Here is a 7,674-nt window from a genome sequence, read left to right as displayed (position 1 = left end):
TATCATGTGAAGTAATATTCATTCATAAAAATCATATGTATGTCGATTATAAAGCTACTGAACTTTAAACATCTCTATGAATAAACAAAATGCATCGTAATGATCTACTCTTTTCTGCAATTTCTAATAAATATCAAACAGTCCAGAAATGAAGGGACATTGATCTACTCCAGACATACAAACATCCTAATCCAACTAGAACAAATTATACTATCATTAGAAAATCTAGTAGCAAAATCACCACCATTGGGGTACTACTAGAGAACGAGATAATCTCAGCAGAGCTAAATGTCACGACGGCCTCAGATAATCTCTGCGCCGTTACTCTACTACTACTTCCTGAACCATCACCTGCTCCGACATCGCCGCGCTGCCGCAATCCCGTCGGCACATGCCCGCGGGAGGAGAAGGCCACACGCCCAGCCGCCATGACGAGCCCACCACCTCCACCGGCCGATGTCCACGGCAGAGGCGGCCCAAGCCGCCCTCAGCCTGCGCCGCCGGTGAACAGAGGCGGGCCCCGCCACCGCCCAGCCCGTCGCGCCGCCGCGCCATCGGTGCGTCCGCGCACCGCGCCGCGGCGTCCCGGCCCAGAAGCTTCGGCCCGCGCCGAACCCGCCGAGAGGGGAGACGAGGAGGTCCCGCCGGCCGGGCACCCTCTGGCGGCGGCGCACTAGGGTTCCTCCCCGTCGCCACGCGGGAGGAAGGAGGGTTTTTTTTCGGGAATTGGGTATTCCGTTCCGTATTTATGCGCCTCCGGCCAGCTACTATATAATAATATTACTACTGCGTCTCCCTATTCAACGCGGATTTCTCACCCAAAAAAAATAGCTGATGACACGGCAAATCCAGACTTGTGCCAACAAAATTCATGGAAAACGTCGCGGATCCCTGATGTGCGCCTACGACACAACACCATGGAAATAGAGCTCAAGTTGCAAACGCCATGGAAACAGAGATCCAGCTTTAAACGTGGTAGAAACAGAGCAGGGAGGGAAGGGGGCTTGAGATTTCGACATGTCACCTCAAGTGCCAAACGAAGGTGCAATGCGGGCGCGACGGAGCTCTCGCCGGCAGATGAACTGCCCGAGAAGCGGGGGACAGCGCGATCACGCGAGGTGGCGTGGACTCAGCACTCAGCAGGCGCGGGCCGCCGCCGGGAATGACGCTCGGCGTACGCCGAAACGAGGTGGGGGCCGGAGCGGGAAGCAGGAGGCGCTCGCCGCCGCCGAGATGGATCCTCCGCGCACGTGTCGATGGCGTGCCGGGCTCGAGGGCTGGCTCTCTCCTCGCGATCGGTCCACGGCTAGGAGAGGAAGGAAGGATGACGCGCCTGCACTTCCCATTTGAAAGCGCATGTATATATAGTGATGACTGGTCCGGGCAGTAAAATTAAACTGGATCGGACGGCTCCTACTTTAGCGTGAAACCAACGCGGGCAGAATAATCACTATCTGACGGTCCAGAAAATGGATAATGGATAGTTAAAGCTACTCGTCCCGCTTAGTTTATACTAGCTTAGTACAGTAATAAGTGCATTAAACGGGAACTGCGTTGGCCATAAATTGATGCCATGCGCCGCCATCATTCCGTGCGTCGGGCTTCCCCTCCCGGTTCCCACGCTCACCTCGTGTGCCTCCGCAGTGAACGAGCTACCGGTCTAGCACGCTCCGTCATCCTGGACGGTGTACAAGGTCAGGCCGTCTAGGCCATTGCCCCTCACTCATGTACGGACTGCCATTGCAAACTTTTTTGCACATGAATTTTTTTGCTTTGAAAAGGGCAAAAGACTTGCCACATTCGTTAATTAAGAGAGTTTAGAACAAGTTTGGCCGCCTGAGGGCGACAATCCGTACAAGGAAAGCCTACTCTCCCGGCATGAGATTATATAAATGAGTTGCACCCGCCAACCCCCAATTCTTTGCCTTGCACCGGATTTTGGCCATGATCACAATCGACATAGCGAACTTGTTGTTGAAGACATTTGCGTTGCGCTCATTCCACACTCACAAGACACAAGCATTGCAATAGAAGCCATAGCCTTGCGACGGCCAAAGGCAACCATGGCAAACCACCAAGATTTTACGTCGTCAAAAACGTGCCATGCATTCGGGTATAGCCCTTCGAGTTGAAGCCAGTCGCGCACCATGCACCACACCCGAACGGAGAATCTGCATTGGAAGATGATGTCTGGTGCCGATTCCAGAACTTGGTTGCACAACAGACAGTTGCCACAATTTAGCCAACCCGTCGGCCGTCGGAACTCGATTTGGACTTTTGAGTGATCAACCAGGCAAAAAACTTGCATTTTGACGGCGCCCAATTCGTCCAGATCATGCTATTGGAGCTAGCTGCAATGATGCCGCAAAACTGCGCCTTGTATGTCGATGCCGTCGAATATTTGCCTCGAGGTGGCGAGCTTCCAAGTGATGGTGTCATGTTGATCGTCCTGAAGATGCACTTGTGCCACCATAGCCCACGGCTTGATGAATTCCTATATGTGGGCCACTGTTAGGCCATTTGAGGACCGAATTTGATCCACCCAAGCACCATTCTGGACCACCTTTCTTACACTCCACTTCTTACCTCTGGAAATGTCAAATATTAATGGTGCAATTTGCTTAGGCCTAAGGCCATTTAGCTAGGAGGACGCCCAGAAACTCGCCTTGTTCTCATCTCCTCCCGTGACCTTCGTGAGGGCGCGGAATAGATTCATGTCCTCCTTGTCGCGTGAGTTCCCGGTGCCCACCCAAGGCCGCTCTGGCGCGATCCACTCAAGCCATGGCCATCGAAGGCGGAAGGCACGAGCAAACTTTGCCAGGTGTAGGATACCAAGGCCTCCCGAGGATCATGGGGCGGCAAACGGAAGTCCAGTTAACTTTGCATTTTCCTCGGAGACCTTGTCGGATCTCGCCCAAAGGAAAGCTCTCCGGATCTTGTCAATGGCTTGGAGAACCTCAACTGGAATGACTAGCGTCATGCTATGGTAAATCATGATGGCGATGGGGATTGACTTGACCAATGTGTTCCTACCAGCAGTCGTGTAGTGTTTCCCCTGCCAAGATGGTGTTTTGCCGGCGACTTGGTCCTCGAGGTGTTGGAAGTGGATCCGCTTTAAGCGCCTAACTGATAGGGAAAGCCCTAGGTAGCGCAAGGGAAACGCCCATTATTGGGGAACGTAGTAATTTCAAAAAAATTCCTACGCACATGCAAGATCATGGTGATGCATAGCAACGAGAGGGGAGAGTGTTGTCTACGTACCCTTGTAGACCGACAACGGAAGCGTTGACACAACGTAGAGGAAGTAGTCGTACGTCTTCCTGATCCGACCGATCCAAGTACCGAACGTACGGCACCTTCGAGTTCTGCACACGTTCAACTCGGTGACGTCCCTCGAGCTCCGATCCAGCAAAGTGTTGAGGGAGAGTTTCGTCAGCACAACGGCGTGATGACGGTGATGATGTTCTACCGACGTAGGGCTTCTCCTAAGCACCGCTACGATATGACCGAGGTGGAATATGGTGGAAGGGGGCACCGCACACGGCTAAGGAACGATCAGGAAGATCAACTTGTGTGTCATGGGGTGCCCCCTTGCCCCCGTATATAAAAGAGGGAGAGGGGGAGGTGCGGCCGGCCCAAGGGGTGCGCCTGGAGGAGTCCTACTCCCACCGGGAGTAGGACTCCCCCCTCCTGCCTTGTTGGAAAAGGAAGGGGGAAGGGAGAAAGAGGAAAGGCCCCCCCTTCCTTCACTGGTAGAAAAAGGGCCTGTTGTCCCGGTTCGTAAGGGCCTTTTGTCCCGGTTCCTGAACCAGGACTAAAGGGTCGGTACTAATGCCTCCCCCCTTTAGTCCCGGTTCAATCCAGAACCGGGACTGATGGGCCTCCACGTGACCTGTGCGCGGAGCCCAGGCAGGAGACCCTTTGGTCCCGGTTGGTGGCACCAACCGGGACCAATAGGCATCCACACGTCAGCATTTCTGTGGCTGGGGTTTTGTTTTTTTTAAAGGAGGGGGGTTGGGGGTTTTGGGGATTAATTTAGGTGTTTCATATATTGTGTTAGCTAGCTATAATTAATAGAGAGAAGTGTCCTCTCTTATGTCCGTGCTTGGTTGACGCTACGTACTATACATACGTATAGAGAGGACTAGACACGCTAGCTAGCTAGTAAGCAAACGAAGGAAACAGAAGATCGTCATGAACATATATGCATACAGAGAGAAGTGATATCGACCACCTCTCCTTCTCCGAGAGATTGGTCGAACAACAAGTTCTCGTATATCTATCCGACACTACCGGCTACATATATACAATAATTATCTCTTACAAATATAATCATACGGACTCATGGTCCACATAGTATTCTCCGTCTTCAGCGATAACGTGGTCAAGAAAGAATGCCGCCAATTCCTCTTGAATTGCTCGCATGCGAGCTGGTGCTAGGAGTTCATCCCGCTTCCGAAACATCTAATTTGAAGAAGGGGGTCAATACATATATATATGAATGAATGAAACTCAACACAAATGATGGTAATAAAATAAAATTGTGAATGTTGTTATTTACATACTTCATATTGTTCGTCAGTGTAGCCCCGCTCACAGGTCGTGTGGCGGATGGACTCGCAAACGTAGTATCCACAGAAATCATTCCCTTGTTCCTGCCACAACCACTTTACAAGAAATAGAGGTCAATCAAACTGATAAGCAAGAATGCCCAATGGTATTGATGAAAGTAGCGCTTGAATCAATAGGAGATGCGCGGAACATGCTACTATAGTACTTACTTTCGGGTGTCTAAATTGCAGCTTCTTCGGGAGTCCTGGAGCTTTTTTGGAGAATTTTTTCCAAACCCTGCCAGACAAAGAAAACAATTACTTGATATATCAGGAAATGAACAAAGTTGCTGATATGGTGGATAATGATCGATTTAACTTACTTCTCGAGCATTTGAGTCATGTCCGCATAGTCCTGGGGATCTTTTCGTATTGAGTCTAAGACGGTTACTAGTCCCTGCTCAAGCTTAATCTCTAGGAGAATATAGTGGTAACTGCACACGCATGCATAACTCATCAATTACATTACTATAACCTTGACTAATATATAAGGGAAACCAAATACGCACAAGACAGTAACACTCACTTGAAGTTGTAAGGAAAGAGTATTATATCTTTGTTTTCATTTATTACCAATGATCGTAGCAAGTTGGCCTCAGTAGCTGCGGCATGAAATTTAACCTGAGTTGCATCTATGAGATATGTGTTAATGAACCCAATATCACCGACTTGTCTTTTCTTCAATTCGGCGATCTTCAATCTGCATAATATAGTGAGGATGATTATAAATACATGCAATGAAAGAGCTGAGCTATATAGAGAGACTTAATGACAGAAGTAGTACTACTTATAGACAGTAGCAGGTGACCGTTGTTTTATCGAGGGCCAATTGATTGAAAAACTGAAAGAACTCCTCAAATGGAACAGGCAACAATTCAATTCCAACGAGGTCATGCTCCTTTTTAACTTTCACATACAAAGTACTCCTCCCCCCCAGAGTCTCTGCAGATTTTCAAGTACCAATCATGCAATCTTCGCATCATCGTTGATAGAGATCTTTCATCTTTGACAAGAGGCTTCCCGTACTCGTATCTTTGTATCTGCACCTCCATGAAATCATAATGTACATCGTCGGGCAGGTAATCGCCAAGATTACTATAATTGGGCACCATCCTCGGATCATTAGCGACGTTGTCGCTAGGCACCTTGAGCGGGGGGCACGATTGCTTCGCTTGTTCGCCGAGCTGGGCAATTTGTTTCCCAGCTCGTCGTTCTTTCAGCCTTTGATCACTGACAGTACTTCCCGACCGCTCCGCTTCGGCAAATTCCTTTCCAATAATGCGCTCATAGTTTCCTTTCGGCGAAGACTTGGGTGGTTTTGTCAGGGCAGCCAGAGTGCACTTCGCTTTCACCGGATCTACCTTCTCCTCTGGAGGTGGATGTTTCTTTGCTTTCACCCCTTCAAAGTAGTTCCTCACTTCTTCTCGTGCGATCTCGGCGTTCTCCTCTAGGGTCCTCTCGTATGGTAACTTCTCTGGAGTCTTCAGAGAAGGACCGAATCTATATTTCCTCCCGCCTCTGGCTGTACTGCTAGACGCCGGCAGAGCAGACGGAGCGGTTGTCTTCTTTACTTGCTTACGAGGTGGAGGAGAAGGACTACGACGCGCCGGAGCAGCCGGAGCGGCGGCAGGTCTCTTCCGCCCTTGCTGACGAGGCGGTGGAGGAGGCGGAGTGCCCTGACTTGCCGGAGGAGGAGGAGGAGGTGGAGGCGTCCAGTTCGGAAGGTTGATGAGCTCCTTCCGCCATAGGCATGGAGTCTTCAGAGCAGACCCCAGCCTAGTCTCCCCTTCACCGGTAGCCGGTAGGGTGGTCAAGCTGGAGGTCCTCAAATCCCTCCGTTATTTCATCCACCATCACCCTAGCATATCCTTCTGGAATCGGCCGGCAGTGAAAAGTTGCGCCGGGTTCAGTAGGATAAACAGAGCCAACAACCGCCTTGACCTTCAAATTCATCCATTACGTCATAAGGCAGCAAATTTGAGACTCCATGATAGCATCCACGGGATAGCTGGCAGGAGCCGTCAAGGCATGCTCCGGCTGAAGCAGCTCGGTGGAAGCCACGCTGCTTCTCCGCCGAGATGGCGGGGTAGCTTCGGGGGAAGCTTCGGCAGTACGTTCGCTACGATTTGCTTCTCGTTCCTCTATCGCTTGTACCCTTGCTTGCAGCGCCTGCACTTGGGTCTGCTACAATTTTTTCCTCCTCTCCTGGGATTTGTAACCGCCTGCGTCCGGAAACCCAACCTTCCACGGAATGGAGCCTGGCGTGCCTCGTGTCTGTCCAGGGTGCTCAGGATTCCCGAGGGCCATTGTGAGCTCGTCGTTCTCTCTGTCTGGAAAGAATGTCCCTTGCTGCGCTGCTTCGATATACTGCTGAAGCTTCCTGACTGGTATGTCCATTTGATCGTTCGTCCAAATGCACTTCCCTGTTACAGGGTCCAAGGTTCCGCCAGCCCCGAAGAACCAAGGCCGGCAACGGTCTGGCCAGTTAATTGTCTCTGGTTCGATCCCTTTATCAACCAGATCATTCTCAGTCTTGGCCCATTTAGGCCGGGCTACGAGGTAGCCACCTGACCCCGTGCGATGGTGATGCTTCTTCTTCGCAGCATTTTGCTTGTTTGTCGCCGACATCTTCTTACTCTTTTCCGATGTCTTGTGGGCCACAAATGCGGGCCAGTGATCTCTGATCTTCTCATATCTGCCCTTGAATTCTGGTGTCTCTTTATTTTCGACAAACTTATTCAGCTCTTTCTTCCACCTCCTGAATAGTTCTGCCATCCTCTTAAGAGCAAAAGACTTGATTAATTGCTCTTTAACTGGCTTCTCTGGGTCATCCTCTGGCGGTAGGGTGAAATTTGACTTCAGCTCAGTCCAAAGATCATTTTTCTGCATATCATTGACATAAGACACCTCAGGGTCTTCTGTAGCCGGCTTTAACCATTGCTGGATGCTGATCGGGATCTTGTCCCTAACCAAAACCCTGCACTGAGCAACAAATGCGCTCTTTGTCCGGAGGGGTTCAATCGGTTGGCCGTCGGGCGCGATTGCTATGATCTCAAACTTTTCA

This window comes from Triticum urartu, chromosome 2 (assembly GCF_003073215.2).
Source record: "Triticum urartu cultivar G1812 chromosome 2, Tu2.1, whole genome shotgun sequence".
Classification (NCBI taxonomy): domain Eukaryota; kingdom Viridiplantae; phylum Streptophyta; class Magnoliopsida; order Poales; family Poaceae; genus Triticum; species Triticum urartu.
The sequence above is the reverse complement of the archived record's forward strand: the minus strand, read 5'-3'. Positions refer to the sequence as shown.